The sequence below is a fragment of the Arvicanthis niloticus genome, chromosome X, assembly GCF_011762505.2.
Source record: "Arvicanthis niloticus isolate mArvNil1 chromosome X, mArvNil1.pat.X, whole genome shotgun sequence".
NCBI classification, from domain to species: Eukaryota; Metazoa; Chordata; class Mammalia; order Rodentia; family Muridae; genus Arvicanthis; species Arvicanthis niloticus.
Window position 1 is genome coordinate 29900234 of NC_047679.1, and position 16088 is coordinate 29916321.

The following is a 16088-nucleotide window of genomic DNA, read 5'->3' on the forward strand; positions in this document are numbered from 1 at the left end:
TAGAAGTAAACAACTCAAAAGTTTCAAGAATTTTCTAAAATTTACCTGAAGCACAGGAAACTTCTCTCCTCCAGTTTAAGTAAATAGTAAAGACCACAAAAGAGGAGCGACTCTTTGACCTATCAAGGTGACCTCAAATAGTGTGGAGAACTCCAGGGTTCCAGTTTTTGTGAACTATCAACCTTGTGGGAGTGAACGTCTGTTGATGTGGTTACATTTGAGTTATCTATGCTGCTATAAGTAACCCCTCACCTTTATATTGTCTAAAATTTCATACAGGCATACAATATGTTTGGATTAAGTCCACCCCACATTCACACCTCTCCAATTCTTTATTCCCTCTATCAATATTCATTCCCAAGTTCAGGGATTCTTTTTTTTTCATCCCACTGAATCTGCTTAGTACTCCCAATGTTTGCATGGTGAAGGGTCATCACAGAGAATGGGTGTCTCTCAGGAGCAGCATTCTTAGAGAAAATCAGCTCTCCCAGTACCAGCAAACCATCAATTTCTATTAGCTCTTTAGCTAAGGGTGGGACTTCATGAACCCCTTCCCAATCCATGCTGGGATTGTGTCTAGCACAATCTTGCATAGCTCTTATGCATGCTGTCATAGCTTCTCTGAGTGCATGTGTGTAATAGCTCTGTCATGTCTGTAAACCATTGTTTCACGGAAGTCACCCACTACTTCTGGCTCTTGTAATCTTCCTGCCCCCTCACTCATGAGGATTCCTGAGCTTTAGGAGGAAGAGCTGTGATCTAGTTGTCCCATTTAATTCTGGCACACTGTAGTCTCTTATTCTCTGCAAATTGGCCAGTTATGGGTCTCTGTGTTTATTGGTATCTACTGCAAAAAGAAGCTTCTCTGGTGAGGGATTAAGGGTGAACTAATCTATTAGTTTGAAGAGACGTAATTAGGGGTCAGTTTAATGCTACATCCATTTAACAGAGTAGTAATAGTAGATTCTTCCCCAGGGTCAATGACTTACCAAAGCATGAATTCTTTGACATTTTAATACATTTTAATGATGTCAGGCATAAATTCTATCTTGTGGAGCAGATCTTAATTTTATGCAGAAAGTGGTTGGTTACTCTCATAACATTTGTATCACTATTGTATATGGGTATATCTTGCAGGGCTACTTATTATCGTAGCTTGCAAGGACCGCAGCTATGTAAGACTATTGTTTATTTTTCTTTCCCAGTAGCATGCATGACTCTTTCCAGGATTATGAAAGCTAGCCAATAGGGGTGAAGTTTCTATGTCAGTACCAACTAGATTTCTCCATGTTCTATAATTTAAGTATGTGGCATTTCGGTAATCGAGTCTTATCCTCAAGTTATGAACAGCAATGGCAATAGTCTGCAATGTTTAGGAGGGGGTCAATGAGGACGCACTTTCTAAAAACTCTAAAAGAAGTAACTTATTCCTGGTTTTTGAGCATGTGCTTGCTGTCTTACAGGGTAGACATGTATAAACTCTTTATCTATGTCTATATTTTAAGAAGCTTCCACACTAGTAAGTTTCCATATGACATTTTCAAAGGTCTTTCATATAGTTATTCCTTCCCATATTCCCTTTTCTACCCCGTCCTCCAATCTAATTCCACTTAACCTCTCTTGCTCCATTATTTCCTCTATCCTCTTCCATACTAACTGTGCTCTCTCTTTCTTCCCCTAAAATCCACCCCTATGTCACCTTACTACTTTCATGATTTTTATGGGTACTCCAGCTTAAACACAAATATCTAAAAGTTCATAGCTAACATCCATATCTAAGGGAGAACTTGTGGTATTTGTTTTTCTGACCCCTGCATATATACACTTTTAAGTAACCCCAAATCCTCACTGGTTTACCATGTTGGACTTGGATATTATTACTTAGGTCTGTTGTTTGTTTCTACCTGGGGAATTGGATGCTTGTTCACATCTCTCTAGAAATAGTGTTACACAGCAGTTGCCAAAAAACATATACTAGAGAAAAGTTTAGCCTCTTCAACAAAGTAGTGCCAGGAAAACTGGGTATCCACATATACAAGAATGATATTAGATCTTTATCTTTTACCCTGCACAAAATCATGTCAAAGTGGATCAGAGACCCTTAATAGTAAGACCTGAAACAATAAAACTGTTGGGAGGGGGAAAATATTTGAAGACACAGACATAGCAGAGATGCACTGAAAATAACTCTAATTGCTCAGGAAATAATCTCAAGAATTGACACATGGGATTGCACGTGATTTTAAAATATGAATAGCAATACAATTATCAGAGTTAAGAGACAACAGAATGAGGGAAAATATTTGACAGTTAGTAGGGAATTCCCTACATCTAGTAGGGAATTGATATCTAGAATGGAAAGGGATATAAAAATTGAACATGAAAAACCTGAGCCATCCATTCAATAAATGCCTAAATGCATTGAACTGATAGTTCTCAAAAGAAGAAACAAACAATGGTATTTATGAAAAATGCTCACCATCCCTAGCCATAGGAGAATTGCAAATTAAAATTGCCTTGAGAGACTCTATCTCACTATTCAGAATGGCTATCCACAAAAAATGATAACAAATGCTGGTAAGAATATGGGAAAAGAGAAACACTATATGGAGGTTAGTCAAGTAAATAAAAATTGTACTTCCATATGACCTGGCTATACAACTCTTGGGAGAGTCCATAATAGTGGAAGGAGGCACAGTAGCAGGCCATCAGGAAACAAAGAGATCACATTTCCAACTATAACACAAAGCAGAGAGTGAACTGGAAGTGAGACAAAGCTCTAAACCCTCAAAGCCTCCTCCTGGGAAGCTCTCCTTGCTAGAAAAAACCCACACTCAACATCAGTATTCATTCTCCACAAAGCCTCTATTGTATCTGCTTCCTACAAATGTACTCTTACTCTTTTTAAACGTCATCTGCATGTTTGTTATGGTTTGAATATAAAATGTCTCCTATGGCCTCATGTAAATTGGGAGCTTGGCTTTTGGGGAAGTGGTTGGATCCTGATAGCTCTGACCTAATTGATGGATTAATGGATTAATTAACAATGGATTCATAATTCTGTGGCATTATTGGAAAATGGTTTTTAAAAAGGAGGCTGGCCACATCCTGTAATCACCTTTCCTCTGCTTGCTGGCCTCTATGACATCAACTGTTCTCTTGTCGCCATTGTGGACTGAGTCCTCTGAAACTATGAACTGAAACAAATACTTTCTCTAAGTTGTTTATGTCATGTACTTGGTCATAGTTATGTGAAAGTAATACCATCGTGTCTCTTGTAGTATTTACCACTTCACCCTCAAGTTATAGTCTTGTGGTTGGAAATCAGAAAGGGCAGAGTTGCTGCCTGATTCATTTGAGTTTTGTCTACCTGATCTACTAGAGAGCTTCACCCGAAATCATGCTGATAATGAATGAGCAAGTAAGTAACCAAGTCAATATTTATTTCCGTTGAAGGGAATTAATACTAACATTAAAACAGTGCCAACAAAGGTCATTTCTAAGTCCCTTTGGAAGGAATGTAACATAATTCATTCACTTAAGTCTATATTATTAAATATTTTAAGTGGTTATTAAATTTTTAGTGCCTAATTACAAATGTTGGAAAGTACTGAAGTACTCCAATTGAGGTGAATTTAAATAACACTTCCTAAAATGTTCATACAACTCATATATCTAAATATTAGAAAAACATGCCAATGAATCCCAACTAATTAATTCAGCAGCATATTCCCATAGGTATCTTGACATAATGGAAAGGTAGCAATTGGGGGGGGGGGCATATTTATAAAGTTTTAATGCCGATCACATAAAAACCTATGTAAATATAATAGAAATTGTTTACATTTTAATTACACAGAGCAGCTCTCAGCCTTAAGTAGGCTGCTTTTTAAGATCTCACCTTCTTTGGCTTCATTTCATTTATTCTTCCCATTTTTCAGCCTTTGCTACTGAACTGTGCTTTTTCCTGGTGCTATTTCAAGCTCATACTCACTACTTACTCCCCAGATCCACTAATGCTACAAGAGCGTTACCTTGGAGAGAAACAACCTTTTAAAATATGTTTCATGTAACAGAACCTTCTCCACATTTTAATGCTGTAATTTGCTGGTCATTTTTGGCTCTTTGAACTTTATTAATTCTTTGTACAGCTAAAAAAACTAGCATGGAGGGTTTCATATATGGAACAATAGCTTACTTATCTAGATATTTTCTGCTTTTGTATTCTGTATGTATCTTGTGATGTTTTAAATTTAATTAATTGAAAAGCCACAATTACCAAGGCAAAATATATGATGAAAAAAAGACCCCATGTGATTCAGGTAAATTAAGCACAAAGCCAAGTTTCTTATTATCTTGATCTGAAAAAGACATTACTCATAAGTGACATTGTGGAAGAAAGTATTAAATAATTCAAGACCATTGATGTCATTGTTATCTGCCCAGATACATTTGACTGAAGAGGAATAACCTTTCTCTCTCCCAGTAATTTTATAGAAAAGATTTTCTCCATTTCATACAAAACCTCAATTCTATTCATCATTTTATCTTGGATGTTAAGCTTTAAGAGGAACGCACAAAAGCTAATGTAAAATCAAGCAAAAGGGTCACTCCTTTGTATTATACTAGGCAAGGTTTCTCAACTGTCCTTCCTTCCTGACTTCCTTCCTTCCTTCCTTCCTTCCTTCCTTCCTTCCTTTTCTTTTCTTTCTTCCTTTCTGAACTGCAGAGAGCTGAATACCCATCTAGAAGTAGCTTAAGAATTAAGGACATTTTTTCGTACAATAAGTGACAAGGGAAGAGGGAGTTCACAAGATTAATAATTGATGACATTGTCACTGAAATTCTACTTTTACATTGGCTTTTTTATTTGCATGTGTGTGCTTGTGGTATAGTCTGCTTGTGAACTCATGCATGTGTGAGCACACACGTATGCACACTCAAACACATACACATACGTGCACACACATGCACATGCATGTGGAGGTCAGAGGACATCTTGTGGGTGTCAGCACACCCCTTCCACAGCACGGGCTGTAGAGAGGATTGAATTCAGGTCAAGTTGTCAGGCTTGGTGGCAAGCCCTTTTCTCCACAGAACCATCTTCCTGACCTTAAAATCCTATAACTTTGACCCACAGATTCTCAGAGAATTGGTTTGGACTTCTGGCTTATGTTATGGTTGCAAGATATTCACAATAATTTCAGCTTTCATATGTAGAAAAAATAGGGGCACAAGTGGGAATTCAGACCTTTCTCCTCATAGAACTCTTCTTTGTCCTTAGGGTGTTTGCACACTTTTTTGCAGTGCTTGGCAGTTTGTCCTTCAGATATGACAGATTCCATTTCCTACAGGTGAGCAAAGGCCACTTTACTAAAAATAACTACCGCCTCTGTTGTACTTTGTCTTTTTGTTTTCTTTTTTGATGAAGGAGCTCATTATGTTCCCTAGGCTTGCTTTGAACTTGTGATCCTCCTGTCTTATCCCCACCCAGAATGCTGGGATAATAGGCATTTGCTATCATAGCTGGCATCATTCATTATTCCATATGCTTCTCCCTTGCTTTAATTTTTAACGACAACACCAGTGTGTGTGTGTGTGTGTGTGTGTGTGTGTGTGTGTGTGTGTGTGCGTGTACATGTGTCACAATAGAATTGAAGACAAGTTGCAGCAGTTGGTTTTCTCCTTCCGTCCTGTGGGTTCTGGGAATTGAATTCAATTTGTTAGGTTTAGCATCAAGAGCCCTTAGCCACTGAGCCATCTCTCTGGCCTTCCAGTACACTTCAAGGTGCTTCTAATAACCATTTATCCCATCTTTAGTTGGAAAATGGCTATCCTAAATTAAGACCACACTTTCTACTTTCAATCGAAATTTCATGTGGTCAGCAGGATATTGGCTGAAATCATGGCTATCAATTTTCAGGATTTTACCATAAGACAATTTATGTGTGCACTTTACTTCTTAAGTTATTTAGCCTTTGCATTTCTTGTTGTCTAAAGCATGTAAGTGACAAGTGGCTCTCTAACCACTATTTTAGACTATGAAGATACAGGCTGCATTGCCCACTTCTCATTTTGTTATGTGAGAAAGAAGTAGGTTTTTTATCTTGTTAAGCTATGGTTATTTGAGTCCATCTTATTTGCTACCAACTCTAATTCTAACTGGTAGACAGAAAGATTTTAGAATGTTACAGATGGAGGATGGCTCAGTTCCAGAGGTCATAAACCAAGGGCACAAAAATAGTGTGGGTAAAGCCAGATCCAAAATACAGTTTGCTTCAGCTCTTTTTCTTACTCTATGCTGCCTATCAAATATATTTGAATATATATTCAAATATGCATTTGCAATATATACATATAAATTTATATATACACACATATCTTGAATATATACATATATAAATATATACATATATAAATACATGCATATAATATATTTTGAATATATACATATGTATATATTAAAATATATGTATATGTAATATATATATGTGTGTATATATTTCAAAATAGTTTGGAAATTGATTCCTGTTTCCACATTGACTTTATTTACAATATTATAGGAAATACAAGTATATAATCTTTTAGTGCATAAACTCAAATACTTTCTGAAAAGAGTTTTTTTAAATCTGTTGATTCTTTAAATTCATGCTTTAAATCCCCTATTTTGAAGTGTAATCAGAAGATTAAGCTGAAGCAATGTAGCTGGAGTGTAAGATAATGCTTCACCAGTTAATATAGGTTTATATGATATGATAGGTTGATGCAAACAAAAGTAGCTCTAGCCTATGTGTGAAGTTTATTAATCCATGTGACCTGCATAATATTGGATGGATAAGGTGGCCATACTGTAGTTTGGGGAAGTTATTACTGCACACAAAGCTCAGGATAGCATATCCGGAAAATCCCAACTAATAAATATATTATTAGTGATATAATCATCAGGCAAGGGAAGGAGTTTCTCTTATGAGCTTTCTTTCTTGAGACAGGGCCTTGTATATGTAGCCCAAGTTAGCATCAAGCTTGCTGCATTGTGTTTCATTTCTTGGTTTCAAGTGGAGCATATCCCAACATTCTGTAGTATAGGGACTGTCCAGGTGTTCAGCGGTCTCTATAAATTGGCTAAGTTTTAGAAGCTATGCTTTGTGCTTCCCATAATTCCAGTTGACTCAGTCATTCTGGATTTCTGACAGGGTTGAAGACCTATAGACTCATAGCCAATCCTGGCTATTTACTTTGAGAGAAAAGATCTGAGAGGATGGTTTTCAGCTGACATTCATTCAAGTGGAGCATATCCAGCTTTAGTAACGAAACTTTTCATACTCCATCAAGGTGTTTAAGGAAGGACATGGGGCAACAATTATTAGTGATATACAAGAACTTCCAAATTCCCTTCTTATATGGCCTACCAGAAAGCCATTATGAAATCCTACTGTGGAGCAAGGGTTGACCTTTCATATAAGGATGTTGTTTAACGACTTTCTACAAACAAGCCCTGACTTTTAGGAAATGGAATAAGAATGGTAGAATTATCAATGTGAAGAGCCAAAGTCTTTTAGAAAAGGACCCACTGCTCTTCTGAGGCACACCATCCTGATGGTGTCACTGCAAGATACAGGATCACTCAACTCAACATACTGGTTAAACCAAGTTTAGGGGATCAGATCCAAACAGGTCTCTGGTTTTAAGAGAGTTAAGTCTAAGTTGGTGATGGAGAGGGAGGGGGATCTAAAAATGAACTTGAGGTCTTCCCATGGCACTAGGTATTTTGTGCCAAGGGAGTCATCTGTGTGAATATCAGGAAACCCTCCTGAAGCAAAGATGAGTCAATCAAGGTTAGTAGGAAAGGTGTTTTCCCAAGAATCCAGCTTGAGAGACACTTGGTTAATGACACGAGCCCTCACCCTTTATACCCTCAAACAGTGAAATATTCTGTGTGCTAACAACACAACTGTTTTTAAAAGTAAAGCAAAATTCTGAATTTTTCTAAAACTTAATAAAATGGTATTTTGAATTGTACAGTCAAAAGAAGTACACATTTATTTAAGCAATGCACAGTCTTGGCATCTGTAGCACCCCCAGCTCTCTCGTTTGCAGAGGCATTGTTTGTTTTAGGCTCTGGCTTTAAGGATTGGGGTGAGTAGAATACCCACCTTGTAGATCTTCTCTATGGCTTGTCTGTCACCTTGCCTTATTTCCTTTAGAATACCCTTCAGCCTTTTTTTTTTTTTTTTTTTTTGGCATGGTGGTAAGGGGGTGGTAGGTCCTTAGTGCAGAGATTCAGCAGTGCACAGCTTTGGTAAGCTGAGGGGTCTTTCTAGTCCCTCCATGCTCCTCAAATCTTGGAAATGTTACGATCAGACATTCATTAAAGATCACCCAGGTAATATGCTGGCTAGTCTTATGTCAATTTGACACAAGCTAGTCTGAAAGGAGAGAACCTCAGTTGAAAAAAAATGCCTCCATAAGATCCGGCTATAGGGCATTTTCTTAATTAGTGATTGATAGGAGGGCCCAGACCATTGTGGGTGGTGCCATCCCTGGGCTGTTAGTCCTGAGTTCTATAAGAAAGCAGGCTGAGCAAGCCAGGGGAAGCAAGCCAGTAAGCAGCACCCATCTGGGGCCTCTGCATTAGCTCCTGCCTCCAGGAAGGTCATAGAGGTAATGATAGTGCTTTTCTAAACAAAAGCATGATTTGATGACTCTCATTATAATAAACAGGATGATAATGTAAAACCAGGAAAACATTTATACCTGTAGGGAGATCATCTATGGTGGTCTCTGCTGTGACAAAGTTCTGGTTTGCATTCAATTATCTTACAGTTTGTGGCAATTTCATTTGTATTTATCTCACAAAATCTTTAAGAAAAGTAAGGTATGAGAAATGAAGCACAGTGACACATGCTTGGAATCCTAGCACTTGAGAAGCTGAAGTAGGAGGATTGTTAGTTTAAAGCTAGCTGTGCTACATACAGATGTCCTGATTCCAAATTGGGGGGGGGGGGGGGAGGAAGTGAATCAGGAAATCTGAAGAGAGTATATCTTATCTTATCTGAGTTGGAAGACTGTTTAAGAACATAAGCTACACTAAGGCAAAAGTTTATAAACACTGAGATTTTTAAAAAGTTTTATGGATTCTGAGAATTCCCAAGAGCATTTGATAGAATTTGTTCACACCCCAAGAAACTGACTATACACACACGACAGCACAAAGACATTGGGTTGTCTGCTTACTGTTTTCTGTCTGATAACTGCCTTTTCAGCCACTCAGTAATCATAAGGATCACAGTGTTTGTACAGCCATTCCTGCTAAGTCAGGTCAGTTAGCTGATAAAAAGCCACTTCACCCAAGTCAAGCCAATTAGAGTCTGGACCTAAGATGTTTTAGAACTGGAAAGAAAAGAGAATCATTTTCTCTTCAGAGGCTTGAAAAGCACAGCATAAAAGCCAAAAGCAGCTGCTAGTGTAGACAATAAAAGCTCTCCTTTTCTTATCTATAATGGGTTCATGGCTGAAGACCCTGAGACAAAAGACAGACTGACTAAAGCACTGTTTCTCAATCTGTGGGTTATAACCCTTTTGGGGGGGGGTTAGGAGGGTTCAAATCAGAAATCCTGTATGTCAGATATTATGATTCATAACAGTAGTGAAACTACAGTTGTAAAGCAGCAATGAAAATAATTTTATGGTTGGGAGTTTATTTTAAGGGGTTACAGCACTAGGAAGGTTGAGAACCCCTGAATAAGATGAAAGCATACAAATTTATTTAATGCAAATTTTATGTGCTACAGGAGCCTTCATAAGAAAATGAAACCCAAAGACGTAGGTTAAACCTGTGTATTTTCATGCTAGGTTTGGTGGAAGAGTGGATTGTCATGAAGGAGCTGATTGGATAACAAGTTATAATAAATGAGGTAGAGGCTTAACAAAGAAGCCTGTTTTCCAAGGGTCTTCTCTTTGTTTTTGTACTTTTTTGTGGGGCAGGGTTTTTCTGTGCAATCCAGACTGGTATGGAGCTCACTATGTAACCCAGGGTGGCCTCTATTCTCTTGCTCCTGCCTCCTGAGTGTTGGGATTACTCGCTCCTTGTTTCTGTACTTATCTTTTTATGGATAAGAGATCCTTAAAGGTACTTGGAGGGCACCTCTTTAATGAGGGTTTATGACCTGCTTTAGAGGAAGGTAAGTGAATACTTCCTAGGCTTTATGACCTGCTTAAGAAAAGAGAGGCATAGTAAGGTCACCAAGTGTCCTTCCTGCTTCTGTGGTTTGCTTGAATGCCAACATGCCTTATTTTGGAGCAGTTGTGTCCTGAACCCTATCATTATTTATATTTTCTGTCACATGGAGGAGGCCAGTTTGCAGTAGAAAGACAAAATGCCAAGGAAGAGGGAGTGTGAGAGACTTAACCTCCTATCCTAGCTCCTATTCTAGTAGCTTGCTTCTTTTTTGAGATGGGGTCTATTTATGTCACCCAGGCTGGTCTTGAACTTATGAGATCAAGTGATCTTCATGCTTCAGCCTTCTGAGTAGGTGGGGATACAGTCATGCATGACAGCTTGCTGGTGTAGTAGTTTTTTTTTTTGTTTTTTTGTTTTTTTTTTTTTTACAAGTAGGGCAGCCATGTATATGAAGGTTTGATTGTTGTTGTTGAAATTTTTATCTTGATCAAGTTAGATCCCATTATTTCTCACAGAAAACAAAGAATACTACTGACGTACAAGATCTGTGTGAGACTGTTTTTTGCGATGTAAGTTGGTTTACCAGGGGAGAAGAACTTCTTGTATTAGTGTAGTGATTCGTGATCAGGATTTGTTGTAGCTCAATGATAGTGTGTCTATCATGTGAGAACCCCTGTGTTCAACCCCCAGCACTAAAAGATAGTTCTCTTAATCAAATGGGTTTAGCTAATTCAATGTGAATTGTCTTCTAATTGAAGCAAGTTTAATATGTCTCCTATTTATGAAAAGTCTGCTATCAGCTTAGATTCTTGTACATAGGCATTAAACTAAACAAACTGTTTTATTAACAGTGTTCTACAATTCAGACTTCCCCATAATATTTGTCAAGATATCTAAAAAGTTTTAAGTGCTCTTAACATTAGTATAATTGATTTTCCTTTTGAATATGTCATGAGAGAGAAAAGAAGCAACAGCAAATTAGTTTATTTCCTTCTGCTCTGGGAAGCAATCAAGTCTCAGAAAACCATAAAATAAAATTTATAGGTGTCCTGCTCATGAAACAGAATGAAACTTTTATTTATTTATAGAGGGGTATAGACTTTTCTAGTGACTTGAGCAGTAAAGTCTTCTCTCCAACGCACTCCCTTCCTGGTCTACCTAGAAACTATTTTGTTTATCAGAAGATCATGCTGATGAAGGTGGAATTACACAGAACAGAAATTGGCTTTCAATCAGTAATACAATATTGAGCTGTCAAAGATCCCAATCAACTACTCTTTCAGAAAACAAAATTATCAGTGGAAAAGTTCTAGGTGTTCTTTTCATTGGGTTGACAGTTGTTTTCTTGATCATCTTTTCTGCTCCCTGGGTTCAGAAGTCTTGGATTTTATTAACCTTTTCTTTAGATAAAGACTACCACTGTGGCAAGAATTAGCTGGCAATTGGACCAGTGGTAGAAAGCAGCATGATCTTATATATAGTTCCTTATTCATCAGTTATTCCTTGCTGCGTAACAAATTACCTCAAAATTAACACATTGTAGCAACAAAATTAAAATGCCTATTAGTTTTGTCTGTGGATAAGCAATTTTCAGTCTGTTAGGAAGGTCTGCCTCTCGATCTCCCGAAGAGGATGTCAAGATATCAGCCAGAAGTGCAGTCATCAGAAGACTGGGCTAGGGTTGAAGGGCCCACTTGTAGGACGGTTTACTTATAAGAACACTGCAATAGATACTTGTGAGTTCACATTTTTGATGCCAGTTTCTAGTTAATGTTTGCAGTAAAAGCTCGAAGTGTGTTCAGAGCCACTTCAAGTGTATTTCCTTCAATGTTATATTAGTTTTGAAAGACATGTTTTGAATTTGAGCCTATATAAATGTCAAACCTTGGGTACAAATATCACACACAGCCCGTGAACATTTCTAAAGCCTTAAAGTGCTCTCTTTGGGGACTCATCTATTTATAAAAGAGGAGGAAACACAACAGTATTTATATGATTAGAAGAGCAGTAAGAGAAGAAGCATGGAGGTTTCAAAAATGAGATCTGACCAAATAGAAAGATACTCTAAATCTTGATGAAAGAGACAATTTAAAAATGTGATTCTTTCTAAATTAATATATTGATTTAATTAGTTCTGCTTAAAATGCCAATAGTCAATATATCCTTTTCTTTTTTTCTTTTTTGTAACACAACAAATTGCCTTTATTTTGGTATGCGTCCACATTTCAGCATCTAGTGGTCCCAGAGTGGGAACCACCAATGAACCAGGAGGCCATGCTCACCAATCTGCAAATGATCTGCAAACATGGTCACATAGAGTTCTTTTGGGTCCTTGCCAAGGGTCTGAGGAGTGACATTGAAACCTGAGTCTGCAGGGTGAGGGCCTAGTGTTCCAGCTGTCAGGGTCCTCATCAGACCCGATGGGTGGCCAGGGTGACATGAGAACCCTGTTCAAACCTCTTCAATGTGTAAAAGCAAAGCAGTTATGGGGAAAGGAACCAACTCAGAACCGTGTGCACTGAGGACTCTCCGCATGGCCTTTCTCTAGGCATATATCCACCAAGGACCCTAAGCGCTGGCCGGTCTGAGTTGCCTTGTGACTGCTCTGTTCACCTCTAGCCCTGAGCTCAAAGCGAGGGCTAATGGTGGCAGCAGGATCAAGGACCCTGTGCTCTCTTCCCAGGCTGGTGGCAGGTGAATGTCTGAAGCTAAGTGAGGGAGGCCAGGCTCTACGAACCTCATCTGATGGCTTCTGGCCACAGCAAGTGTTGGTGGTTATGGGCATCAAGGGAGTTGAGGAGGGGAAAGCAGCATCCCTTGATAAAGGTGGGGAGATGGGAAGTCCTGAATTCCTCACCCGCAGCCAATTTCAGAGGGAGGGGAGGGTTACAGTCTAAGTTTTGGCCAAGGGTGGGAGTGGAGGAGTGGGGACCATGGCTTGGGTGGGGCATCACTTAAGACTTAAGAAAGCAGGAGTGCCGCAAGCCCAGCAGTCCCTCGGCTGCTGCCTGAAGCCTTCCCATATTCTAAGGGCCACCACATAGCTGTGGTGGAGGGCGGGGTGGGCAAAGGCAGACCCAGGCCAAGTGCCAGCAACAAGGAATTGTGTGACGAGTCTGTTCGCAGTTGCGTTAGCTGTGCCCACCGCTCCCCAACGAAAACGATTTCAACACACCTTCTTGATCCCAGAAGTTCAACCAGGCAGACGGTGGTTACAGTCGACAGATGATGCTACACAGCACAACTTAGGTATTTCAAGTGGACAAGAAGTTAGTATCAGAACAATGTCTCAGGATGAAGTCTGAGTGGGGCTTCCTCTCCAGTACTTTGAGGTCTACGGGTGTATCTAGAAAATTCACTACTGTGGAAGATGAAGACTTGGGTTGGATGGGGATGGGAGGCCAGGACCTTGGTGACTAATTGCTGTAACACTGTCTTTCTGGTGACTGTGGCAGCTTCATGTTTTCTTTTGACATCATCAAGCACTGCAGTTCCTGCAGGATGATTTGATGCTGTGAGAGTTCTGCCACTTTGCCAGCGCTGCTGTGGCTCTGGGATTCACCACTCCATTCCAACTGCCCTCACCACTCATACTGACTCTGGTTACAAATCTTACAGACTCGGGTGCTTCTGTGTACTTAGGCCCACATTCTATTTTAAGGCTGTATATTCGGTTTTCATAAATTGTTCGTGGAGGCCCACTTATCATGCTTGTCTATCTTGTAAGTGCCATGTCCTCATCGTCCTCCAGACCCCAGCTAACTGTGCAGTCGCCAACTCCTTTCAGGCCTTCTTCCAGCTCTTTCAAGAGTTGGGAATTTCGAGGGACTTTTACTCCCGAGCCTGTGATGGCTGCCATCTTTCGTCGTGTCACTCCTATATATCCCTTTCTAAATGAATGAAAGATCTAGTTTTTCTTCAGTGGCAAACTCTCTGAGAAGAGTCAAATTAAAGAAATGAACAAGTGCTGGAGAGATGGCTCGGTGGTTAAGAGCACTGTCTGTTCTTCCAGAGGTTCTGAGTTCAATTCCCAGCAACCATATGGTGACTCACAACCATCTGTAATGAAATCTGATGCCCTCTTCCGGTGTGTCTGAGGACAGCTACATTGTACTCACATACATATAAATAAATAAACAAATAAGTAAATAAATAAATAAATAGAAAGAAAGAAAGAGAGAGAGTAACTTTTGAAAATTAATAAATAAAAAGGGACAGTGTCTGTGTTATTTATTTATTGTTTTGGAGGCAGGATCTCCCTATGTAACCCAGGCTGGCCTTGACATTCCTTCTGCCCTAGTCCTCCAAGTGCTGGGATTACGTATCTGTTCTACCACATACACATCAGAAGGAAGATGTGTTTTGTCATATTACTGAACAAATTATAAAGCCCAATCATATGGTAATTTAAAAAATAGGCTAATATTTCAACAGAACAGAAGAGAGAGTCTGGAAAAAGAATGTAATGTCTTGAAGAATTTAATTCCTGACAAGGAATCCTGAGGGAGACATAGAATTTTGAGAACAATATAAGAAAGTAAAAGAAATGAGAATATGTGGGAGAATGACATACTATTAACTATATGGGGCAGACTTCAGTAGCCTGTGCATTTGAAGTTAGATAAAAACCACCTGCATATCAAAGGAAACAATCAACTGAGTAAAGGTAACATTGATGAAATGGGAGAAAATAGTCAGCAAAGGCTAGCTATTTATATATCAGAAGGTTAATGTCCAGAATCTGTAAAAAAAAAAAAAAAAAAAAAAAAAGCCAAGACAGTTTAGCAATAAGGAAAACAAATAATCTAATCAAAAGAGTCAAATGAACTGGATAGTCATTTTTCAAAAGCAGAAATACAACTGCTCGTTAAGCATTTTGAAAACGTGCTCAATATCTTTAGCTATCAGGGACATGCAAATCCAAACCGGAATGAGGTATTCTTTCACCCCAGTTAAAATAGCTATTACGCCAAAACAGCAACAACAAAAGCTGGTGAGCATGTGGTAAATCTATGTAGTTGGTGGGAATGTAAACTGGTGCAACAGTTATGGAAAACATGGCAATTCCTCACAAAAGCTAAAAGTAAAACCAACACAGAATCTAGCTATATGACTCCTGGTGTGTGTGTGTGTGTGTGTGTGTGTGTGTGTGTGTGTGTGTGAAAGAGACAAAGTTAGCATTGAAAAGAGTTCCCTGAAGATCCATGCTATTCACAATAGCTAAGATCAATCTAGATGCTTTTCAGAGGAAGAATAAATAAAGAAATTGTGTGGAACATTATTCAGCCATAAAGTAGAATGAAGTCATGACGTTTACAGGAAAATAAGTGGAAATGGAAGATATCACGTTAAATAAAATAGATCAGACACAGAAAATCTAGTATCACGTGTTGGTCCTCATATGTGTAAATAACCAAAAAGAGTTGATCTGGAAGCACAATACTGATTAACAGACACTGGAAACGGATCTTAGCTTCTTTAATGTTAAGTATTGAACTTGCAGCACCTATAGAAGCCAGGAAACTAGAAAAGGATTAGTGGGGAGTGTTTCAAGGGAAGGAAATTAGTAAAACATAGGTGTTATAAAATAAAGAGGGAGAATCCTGAGATAAAATGAAGGTAGAGAGGAAGAATAATGGTGTGGAAAGGTTTGAATGGGATGGAGAAATGAGGGGGTGGGGAGGAAAGATTAACCAATGTGATTAACCATGGAAACACCATATAAAAGAAAATATACTAAAAATGTTGAAAGGGAGAGATGATATCTCTCTATGTGATACATAGCTGGAAAATGGTGTTCCTAGAAACCATTGTTTACAAAATAAAAGTTTAGTGTTAGGAGTAGGATACCTTGTTATGAGTTGTTGGTAAGGGATCTTCATAGGCCCCTCAAATAATATAAGCTATT

The 16088-nt window shown here is 38.7% G+C and overlaps 1 pseudogene; it reads right to left on the reverse strand.

Moving 5' to 3' along the window:
• Nucleotides 1–13596: 13596 nt before the first annotated feature.
• On the reverse strand, nt 13597–14039 carry LOC117694750 (ubiquitin-conjugating enzyme E2 variant 1 pseudogene; annotated as a pseudogene).
• Between the last annotated feature and the right edge of the window lie 2049 nt (nt 14040–16088).